Raw genomic sequence first — 10,710 nt, 5'->3', positions numbered from 1 at the left:
TTCATTATTTTGTTTTAGAATAATTAATTATTATTGAACTAAAACTGTATAATCTTGTATAAATTCAAACCTATCTTCACAACATGTTTATATTAATTAATACATAATAATGTAATATTTTTAGTCAATTAATTATTGTATCTTTAAGTGTACTTTTTTTAATTTAACAACGAATCGAACATTCGTGTGAGTCATTAACATCCTCAAATATTTCTTAAATAACATAACGTATACATCACTATTCATGTTTCTCACAATATTCAATATCCAACATTGAAATACGTTCCTGAAAAACGTATATTATTACACTTTATTCATAAATACAAACACCCATCACTCGCTATACAAAATCTCTTTTGTGGACATGGTTACATCAAAATTATTAGAAACATAAACTAAATTCAAATTTACTACTCTATATAGAATTCTGACTTTTTCAACAATTATTTTGACATTGTGTGTTCACTGTGGAGCAGTGGAAGAGTGCACGTTTATTAAGTCGTAGTTGTAGATTTGAATCACGTGTCTAACAAAACTCTTTCCAATGTGTGTTTCATACATAGTAAGGTGAGAGACCCAGTGACTCGCGCGCATTCCAGGTACATGTAACCCCATTGAGCCGTCCACACGCACTCGCGCCTTGACGACTGTCACGCGCGGTCTAGGTACATGTGACCTTATTGATGTGTCAACATACACTCGCGGCGAGATACGCGACATGTAGACAAGCCCTAACAATCATTACCAGTTAAAAACAAATATATAACCTCCACTTTTGTTGCCTGTTTAATAAAACATTGCCGGGTCTTGTAATAGTAATGACGATTATCAATAGAAAAAAAAATGAAGTGACGGGATGATAAAGATCAATATATTTTCCCCATAATCGTCCAGAAATTGAACTGACTAATCACTTCCATTACATTTTGACATCCATTTTACTAGCTGTTCTCAAAATTGTTTCCAAGTTAAAAATAACAGTGACATAATAAACGATGGGTGCTACTCCCGCACGCACCGGTCCACTACTCCACTCCACCACTGAACTCGTCTCAAATCAATATTCAAAATAAAATTGATGTACTAATAATAATTGTCCACGCTTATATCAAATTTTTTTTGGATGTAACACCTATAATATTATGAATGTTCCTTTCCATAAAGCGAGAGACAGGTGTGTAGTAACATGAAACAAAAAACAATTAAACCAGGATTTATCAAGTCTGATAATTAAACAGTGTTTTCCCATTTTCAATTAATTCACCACGTGAAGTTACATTGTATAATTTGATATTTAACTAAAAATTATGAAAACATGTTACAATGCATGTTCACGTTAAAGATATTTAATAAAATGGAGAAAAACATGAGTGATGTGACCATGCTAGTCAGTAAATGCTTATTGTAAACAAAAACTTATAAAATATTCACTAATAAAGATAATACATACCAAGAAAAACTTATTAAGGATTGTCTTCCTAATTTTTTTACTCATTTACATGTGGGTTTTGATTTGGGCACGAACCTAAAAGAGTTTTCCGCATTTTTTTTTTGTAAGTTTATTAAGGGGGGACATGCTCGTCGAAGGTCAAAATTGAGTTTTTATTGTATATTCAAACCATGATCCTGGACACTCCTTAAACGTTGTAGATGATCTATTTATATAATTTTGAAGCCTTATTATCCTTTATAGTTATTTTAAACATTTGATGACTGCATGAAGTATTTTTGTTACATAAAATAGTATTCTTTTAAACCTCTCGCTCTAATGTTTTAGAATATAGTCATATTTCGGTACATAACTGTGCAGTGGTGTTAAGATTTTTTACATTTATTAATTTTTAAACGCATTTATAAAACCATTAGCATAATTTATTACGAGATAATTTTTGTAAAATATTCACGATAAAAAATTATATTGATAATCTCTGTGATCCCAAATTTGACAAGAATTAGGCATTTTATTATTCAAAAAATCGGCAAGATTAACACATTTCAAGATGATTCTAAAGATATTTATTATAAGCTATGTCTTTGACCATTCAAGTGTGATAAACATCTTATGAATAATGATTGCTTTATAATAATTATTGACCTAAGAATAAGGTAGTGTTTTTTTGAAATACGCCATTTCTTTTGTCATTCCCTAGTGGTTAAGCTACAACATACGGCCGTAGCCATAAATTGACAAACTATAATTAAAGTAGGGAGTAAAATGATATTAACGCGCGTGTTTGAACATGTATCGTTTAAAAAAAAATAAAAAAAAATTCGGTGAGGTACATGTTCAAACACGCGCGTTAACATAATTTTACTCCTTACTTTAATTATAGTTTGTCGTTTTATGGCTACGGCCGTATGTTGTAGCTTAACCACTAGGGAATGACAAAAGAAATGGCGTATTTCAAAAAAACACTACCTTATTCTTAGGTCAATAATTCTTATAAAGCAATCATTATTCATAAGATTTTTATCACACTTAAATGGTCAATGACATAGCTTATAATAAATATCTTTAGAATCATCTTCAAATGTGTTAATCTTGCCGATTTTTTGAATAATAAAATGCCTAATTCTTGTCAAATTTGGGATCACAGAGATTATCAAAATAATTTTTTATCGTGAATATTTTACAAAAATTATCTCGTAATAAATTATACTAATGGTTTTATAAATGCGTTTAAAAATTAATAAATGTAAAAAATCTTAACACCACTGCACAGTTTTGTACCGAAATATGACTATATTCTAAAACATTAGAGCGAGAGGTTTAAAAGAATACTATTTTATGTAACAAAAATACTTCATGCAGTCATCAAATGTTTAAAATAACTATAAAGGATAATAAGGCTTCAAAATTATATAAATAGATTATCTACAACGTTTAAGGCGTGTCCAGGATCATGGTTTGAAAATACAATAAAAACTCAATTTTGACCTTCGACGAGCATGTCCCCCCTTAATGTTATTCTCTATTTTTTTTTTCAACTACCTCTCACATTAATCATGTCATAATATTAGATTATGTTTGGTCATCCAAAACCAAGTCAATTGATAATGATATATAAATTTATAACAGCTTATATCTTCAAAAGTTATAAAACCTATTGTTAAAATATGAATTAACCAATTTCAACTTTAGTTAAATTACATAATTATATTTTTGCTTATTCTGATTCACATTAATTATTATTATTATATTTAACTAATATAACCAAAGATTGCATTTTCAATTGCACAAATACATATTGGAATTTCATTCCGTCGTCATTAATGATTTACTATCTTTACAACATGTGTAAACTAACTCTCAGTTACAAAATTCTGACTAAATAGAAACTAATCTAAAGCAGCATTTAGACGAAGCGAACGAATGTTTGTTCTTTTCTCACTCCTGCGAAATTTTCTTGCCGTAAACACTTTTTGTTGTGCAAGCATAAAAATTTCGCTGGAATGGGAGAAGAACAAACATTTGCTCGCTTGGTCTAAATGCGGCTTTGGAGTAGTTTCATTCCATCTTTCCAAAGTTTTTATATGTTTCTTACCGTTATGTGTTGTAAATTACAACCACATGTTGTACAGAAATAACTATGTATATTTTCCATATTCTTTTTGACAATTTCATTTTTGTTGATTCAAATAAATGATAACCAATTCTTTCTTGTAATATAATACATTCTACCTGATATTATTTGAAAAGCAATAATAAATTTACATAATATTGTATAAATTCATATTATTTTTTGATTTCAAATTGAAAAACCCAATGAACAAATTGTAAAGTTTTTTATGTTATTTATTGATTAAATAATGCCTACTGTTTAAGAGTGGAATTAAGTTGATTTGTGTAATTATGTGTCTAATCAGTAATAATTATTTATAAAAAAAAGTAATTTTATATTAAAAATGGTTAAGACATTATAAGAATTCTTTTATTTTTTACCCAAATCTGAGAATGGTCACAATTTTGTCCCATAGATAATATTATCAAACTAAATGGAAACCGAGATGGACATATACTTTGAACGTTTGATGGATAGATCTGGATCAATTCAGTTATCAAATTATTAATATCCATCAAGAAAGCGATTGAAGCAACAAGATCAGTGCAGGATCGCTATAGAGATCGTTGGCAATGCTTGTAATTTGAGTGATTACCATCCTCAGTAATGAGTGTAATTAATTTGCCACCCCCTGTAATGTGCTGCCCCCTAGAAAAAGTATGATTTAGAAAATATAGTAAAATATGATTATTAACTTATAATTTTGCAAAAAAATATTTTATTTCGTACACTTTGGACACACAAATATTTACATTTTGTAAAATAAATCAATAGTTACTTTGCTGTAAGTATTAGAAATTTAGTGTACAAAAAAGTTCAAATTACATCCTAAACATAAACCTTGTATGTATTATAGTAATCAATACTAATTAGTTTATAAGAATTCTCACAGAACCGGTTGGGAATCATTGACTTAAGCCGTTGGATTAACGAATCGATAAATATAATATGACAATAACAAGGGAAATATCAACAACAAATTTAATAACTATGAAGCTATGTATACTGGGAAAGCCTTCATCCAAATCACTAGTGGCTCTTTGGCCCCTTGAGTGTGGCTCTGCCACAAATCATCACATACAGGCTAAAACAGTGAAAGATAGAACAGTCAAAATGTCTTCGAATATAACCAACCAGCAAGTAGAAGATCTTAAATTGGTTTCAGCTTTATCAATAGCAGTTGACGAGTCTTGTGACATAAATGATACAGCACAAATTTCTACGATTTATTTCATCTACAGGTCCTAAAGAGGACTTGTAGATGAAAGGGATTATTGCCACTCAAAGGTCAAACACATGAAGAGGATATTGCAAACGCTGTAATTGAGTGCATGGAAAAACGTCATAAAATTGTGTCAATTTCAACAGACAGGGCGAAACATATGACCCGGCGTAAGAAAAGGGTTTGTTACTATTTTGAAAGAAAAAAAATAATCACGAGATACTTGCTTACCATTTCATCATTTGTCAAGAAGCGCTTTGTGCGCAGACATTTCCAGAAGAAATTTACAAAGTTATGGAATTTGTGATTAAGATTATCAACTCCATTCTAAAGCTTTTAATCATCGCCAATTTAAAGATTTTTTAGTTTAAATGGAGAGCGAGTACGCAGATCTTCTGCTGCATAACAAGATACATTGGTTATCAAGAGAATATGTTTTAAAACGTTTTGCTTCTTTATTAACAGAAATTAAAGAGTAGAAGGGTGTTCACTATCCAGATATAATGGACGATCAGTTGATCCAAAAAAAAATATTTCTTGGTAGACGTAACGTCTCATCTAAACCAGCTTAATCGTAAACTGCAGGGGGAAGGAAACACAATTTTTTCGATGTTAGAAGAAGTTATTTAATTCGAAAACAAATTATTCCTTTTTATATGGACATATTGGAGAAAAACAAATATGAACATGGTTCACAGCACAAGTAGTCTGCTTTGAAAGACCTGGAGAAGGAAGACATGATGATTTTTAACACCTGGAATAGTATTCCTGACTCATAATAATATGATCAGTTAAAAAACTAGCGTTTGCTGATCTTTCCTTTTTTGGTTCTACATATTCATGCGAACAATATTTTTCAAGCATGAACCTTATCAAGAGTAAATTGAGAAGTCGTCTTATTGACAAGAACCTGGAATCGTGCCTAAAATTAAAAACAACAACATACAAACCTGACTTATGACACGGCCACGAAATGCTGGCCTTCAGTCGGCATTTTTGTAGTATTATTTTGACGTCACAACTATTTTGGTCTGGTCTTTGAAGTCAACTCTTACGCTAAAATATCAACGTCTACCTCACGGCGAAGCTAAATAAATATGTAATGAGTCCCACAGTTCGATCTGATTAGCTTGCAGCTACTCAGAGTGAGCTGTGGATGCCCTTAAAGGGTGACCAAATGGTCATTATTAAGTAAAATGTAAGTACCAAAAGATTTAGTATGTAAGATTAATTAAATAAATGATGTCTAAATGGTGTAAATCATAGCTAAATTCATTAACTATTCAATCTTTTGCATCGTATAAAAATAGATCGCGTAATATTATGCACATACGCGGTGTATAAAACGTATGCAGTGAGACGCCATGAGTGGGAGAAGGAAACTCTCTCAGCAAATAGGTTTCATGCATGAGCGAGATAGTAAGGTAATCTCACCCATTGGAAAACTAGTGGTAAGACACTATGTGTAAAAAAGAGAAATGCGATTGTGTCATACAAATAAGCGAGACACAAATAGATCTAAATTTTATTAAGAAAAGCTATGTTTCGATCGTATGGAAATGCTTGTAGTTATGGGCCCCACATCGTGAAGCGGGCCCCCCCAGGCTAGGATATTTGGCGGGTCCCCTTACCTATGTACAGTGGCAGTACAGGGGCAGTGTGTACAGTAGCGTTTTCTAAATGGTATACGCGGTAAAATTAGTGTATATATTTAGTGTTTTATTGTATATTTTAATACATCCATTAGAATTATGGAGATGTCGAGTATTGATACACAATTAAAAATTGTATCGTACAACCATATGACTTTAAATAATAATATCATTAAAGGAAAATATCGCCACAGGCGACTTTTATTACTATTAAATAATTTTTTTATGTGTGTTTATCTCACTTATTTAGTCGACTCGCCTCGCCGGGCCCCTTCTGAGCCCGGGCCCCCAGGCTAGAGCCCTGTCAGCCCCCCACTTGTGGGGGCCATGCTTGTAGTACAAATAATGATTTTATATACGTATTAAAATAAGAAGAAATAATCGAATGTTGTAATTGATGGTTACGTGAATCTAATATAAATAATGAAATTGTAATTTCAGTCATGTAGGTATTTACCTTTACCTTTTACCATTACCTTTATTACATACCGGTTCCATGACAAAACAGAACAGTGACAAAACAGAACATGACAAAACAGAAAATAACAAAATAGAACATGACAAAACAGAACAATGATAAATATAACTATGGACCTTTGAGGAAAAATATAAATTTAATATTGAAATTGTCCTATCTTTATTATGTTGATAGATTTTTAATAGCACAGATTTTCAATACGCCATAATAAATCAGATTATATACCTAATTTCTGCATACCTAATCGCTAGAAAGCCTCAAATAAACGGGACTTTGCCGGCAAGCTTAGGATATCTCATCTTAATCAATATAATATGTTCAAAATGATTGGGTGACTAGGTACAACGAAATAATGACCTAACCTAACCTAAATAGATTCCACAAAAATTAATGTTTCATTTTCCCCTGGCTGTTCTGTTTTGTCACTGTTCTGTTTTGTCATTTTCTCTTTTGTCATGTTCTGTTTTGTCTGGTTACCGAAAGTGCTTGACGAGCGGACCTTTTTAACGTGATTAGAGATCCCTAATTTTTCGGAAAATAGAAAAACGAACTACTTTTCCATGATTGCTTCAAAGGTATTGCCTTCACCTGGTGGAAGAAGCGAGAAAACGATTCAATTGGTCCGAAAATGTTGTCTTTTCCTGGTGGAAGGGGATGGAGGTGGTTCCATTGGTGCGGAAAAATTATGTATACATATTTTCCACATTTCCGTAGATTTCAGAGTCATTTAATATATACTATAGGAGGGATAATTATAGTCGCTATTTACCTTTAGTATCTTCTGATTAGATTTCTTGAAGTTTGAGGAGATAATCGCCAAAACCTTCAAAAACATCAGACCCTCTGATGTCAATTTTCCGGGAAAAACCTGTAGGTTCATTATAAAAACTGGGCCTTTTTCATACAAATTTCAGTAGATCTCGCCGCTTCAAATGACAGTCTTAATCCAGTGGGAATTTTCCGAGGAAAATCCTCCGAATAGGATATCTCGGGAGTCATACGTACATAAGTACCTCTGTCGCGTAAGTGCATCACAGCGTGTGACGTCATAGTATGAATACTAGCTAAGTAAGTGAGTCATCAATAAGTATTTAGTAGTGAGGTACCTCGAGGTACATTTAGAAAAGTGCCAGCGGTTTCCAACCTTATAGAAAGTGCTACCCAAGTGTAAAGATTCACGTAGCTTGATATAAATAAATATACCTAAATATAAGAAATAATTATTAAGTGTAATAAAATAAGTTTTTATATAAATAGATATTTTCGGATTTAATTATAAATAAAATCTTTGTGAAGAAAGGTGTTGAAGAGAAATTATATGAATAAATTTATCTAAATAAAAATTAATTATAAAGATTACTATAATTATAAAATTTAAAATAAATAAATAATTATAACACTAATATGGACTTTTAATTTAATATAGTTCTTGAACCCTAAAGTAATTAGGTCACTATATAACCCTGGCCAGTAAAAATTAATGGTGGTAATGAACCTTTCATGTCAGTAAATAGTGGACAGCTGATTCTGGTGATTCATGCGGGGACCGCGAATTTTCAATAATAATATATACAATACCTGACGTCATTCTAATACTAGGTGGCTTTTATAAACTAATACAGTGGAGTGCTACCAGTACTCAATCGGAACTCTTATTTGACCTCCTCCGTCCACCCCTCGCCTGAGCTAGCCGAGAGCAGGGGTTCTCAACCTGGTTTGGAACAGGGCCGGTTCAGAATTATAGCGCCCCTGCGCCACACCAGGACCGGGGTGTCGTCACTTACCCAAACTTTTCAAGGAGATGGAAGACCATTGTTCACATTAAATGTTTGTCATGATTAATTTTATGGCTACCTTACTAACAATTTAGTTTTTATCAATAAATAAAATCATTATTAAGTATTATATCAAGTTATATTCAGTGTACCCGGGGCTTTTTTTGTAATGCAACGCGGTGGAATGGCATTCCGGCACCTTTTTACACGGTATTTTTAATGTTTTAAAAGCAATTAGACAAAACAATGTTACTTTCTATCTTACATAGTACAAGTTAATTTTCCTGAATCATCTCATATGAAAAAACATATCCTGAAAAACTATCTCGTTTGATATATGCATTGAATTCTATTACCATTTCTTCAAGTAAATGTGAACGCAAATTTTCACAAATGAATCTAATTATTACCCCATTAAGAGCTTCGTTGAAGACCAAAACAGTTTCGATACTATTGTTCATCAAACTCGTCAGACCACCTTTGACACTTTTCGATCCTATCAAAATACGTTGATCGGTGGTTACTCAGTGGAAGACATTCGGCCATGAGTAAAAGGAATCGAGACAATATGCCAGACGAGAAGTGGACTGAATTCTGGAGATCACCATTGCCACTACACAGGGGCTGACAGGGCTCTAGCCTGGGGGATCGACTAGATAAGTGAGACACGCACATGACAAATTTGCTCTAATAGTAAAAAAATCGCCTGCGGCGCTAATTTCCTTCAGGGGTATTACCATTTAAAAATATGCGGTTGTGTAATTGCATTTTTTCCTTTACGATTGTTAATACACTGAATATGTACCCTTAACTTTACCTCGAACATCATTTGAAAAACGCTACTATATAGCGTCACACTGCCTTTAACCTTAGTCATAGGTAGAGGGCCCACCAAAGATCCTGGACTGGGGACCGTTTTAGGATGTGGGGGCCATGGAAATAACTACATACTTTTATTCAAATATATGATGTTTTTACAATTATATTTTTTACAACTTTAGTTGTTTATTTGTATTAATGTTTGTTTGTTTAATTTTTCGTGCGGTTCGTGGCATAGAAAAAGTTACTTTAAATGATATTTGAACATAATTCTCTTTAGTAGTTAAGAAGTTTGGCAATAAGTGCGTTTCGGCACCTTTATTTTTAAAAAAAAGCCATGAGTGTCCCTATAGTTTAATAAAATGATGGCGAAATTCAAATGTGGTCACGATCCTCAGCCATGAATAGAATAAAGTCTTAAAAGTTTAATTAAAGTATATTAAGTTTAAGCAGTGTACCTACATATATATATCTAGTTTAAGTTTAATAAATTTGGCTCTCAAAAGAAATCTCAATCACTGTACTGTTGATATTTGGCTCTATTGACTAATGAGTTTGCCTACCACTGATCCAAATGAAAATAAATAATTATTAAAACAAGAGGATAATGTTTTTGGAATGGATTTCTAAAAATAAATAAAACATTTAAATTGTAACCAATAATATTTTATTTTCTCATATATCTTCAAATTCATAAAAACTTTTACATATTCGAGCACATTCCTTCAGCTATTTGATGGCCCTGTTGACCATCTCGGAGGTCATGGGATGCGTTGGATTTCTTCGCGGAGGTCTTATATGTTATCATTCAATAATGGTACTATTTTATTTAGTAGGTATGTTCCCAATTAATATAATTTCATCCATTCAAAAATACATCATTACATATTATATGACAATCGAATTTTAAGGATTATTTGAAAATACTTTATGCCAAAACTTCAATGAACCGACGTGATTCTCAGTGACGTCCCGTGGGGGTAGGCAGATTGAGCGTCGCTTGGGGGCGGCAGTCAACCAAAGAGCGGCAAATTGAGGAGAATAATTAGGTACTCGTATATATAGAAATAGCTACCTAAACTTAGTAATAATGGAAATATCTTTCCATTAAAAAATTTATCTCACTGGTTGGAAACAAGATGTATTAATTAGGTACCACTATAAAAGTTTTAACAGATTTTTTTGTAGGGTTCGCAATGTT

Source organism: Rhyacophila brunnea, unplaced genomic scaffold (assembly GCF_057557595.1).
Source record: "Rhyacophila brunnea isolate RB1 unplaced genomic scaffold, BYU_Rbru_1.0 scaffold_22, whole genome shotgun sequence".
NCBI classification, from domain to species: Eukaryota; Metazoa; Arthropoda; class Insecta; order Trichoptera; family Rhyacophilidae; genus Rhyacophila; species Rhyacophila brunnea.
The sequence above is the reverse complement of the archived record's forward strand: the minus strand, read 5'-3'. Positions refer to the sequence as shown.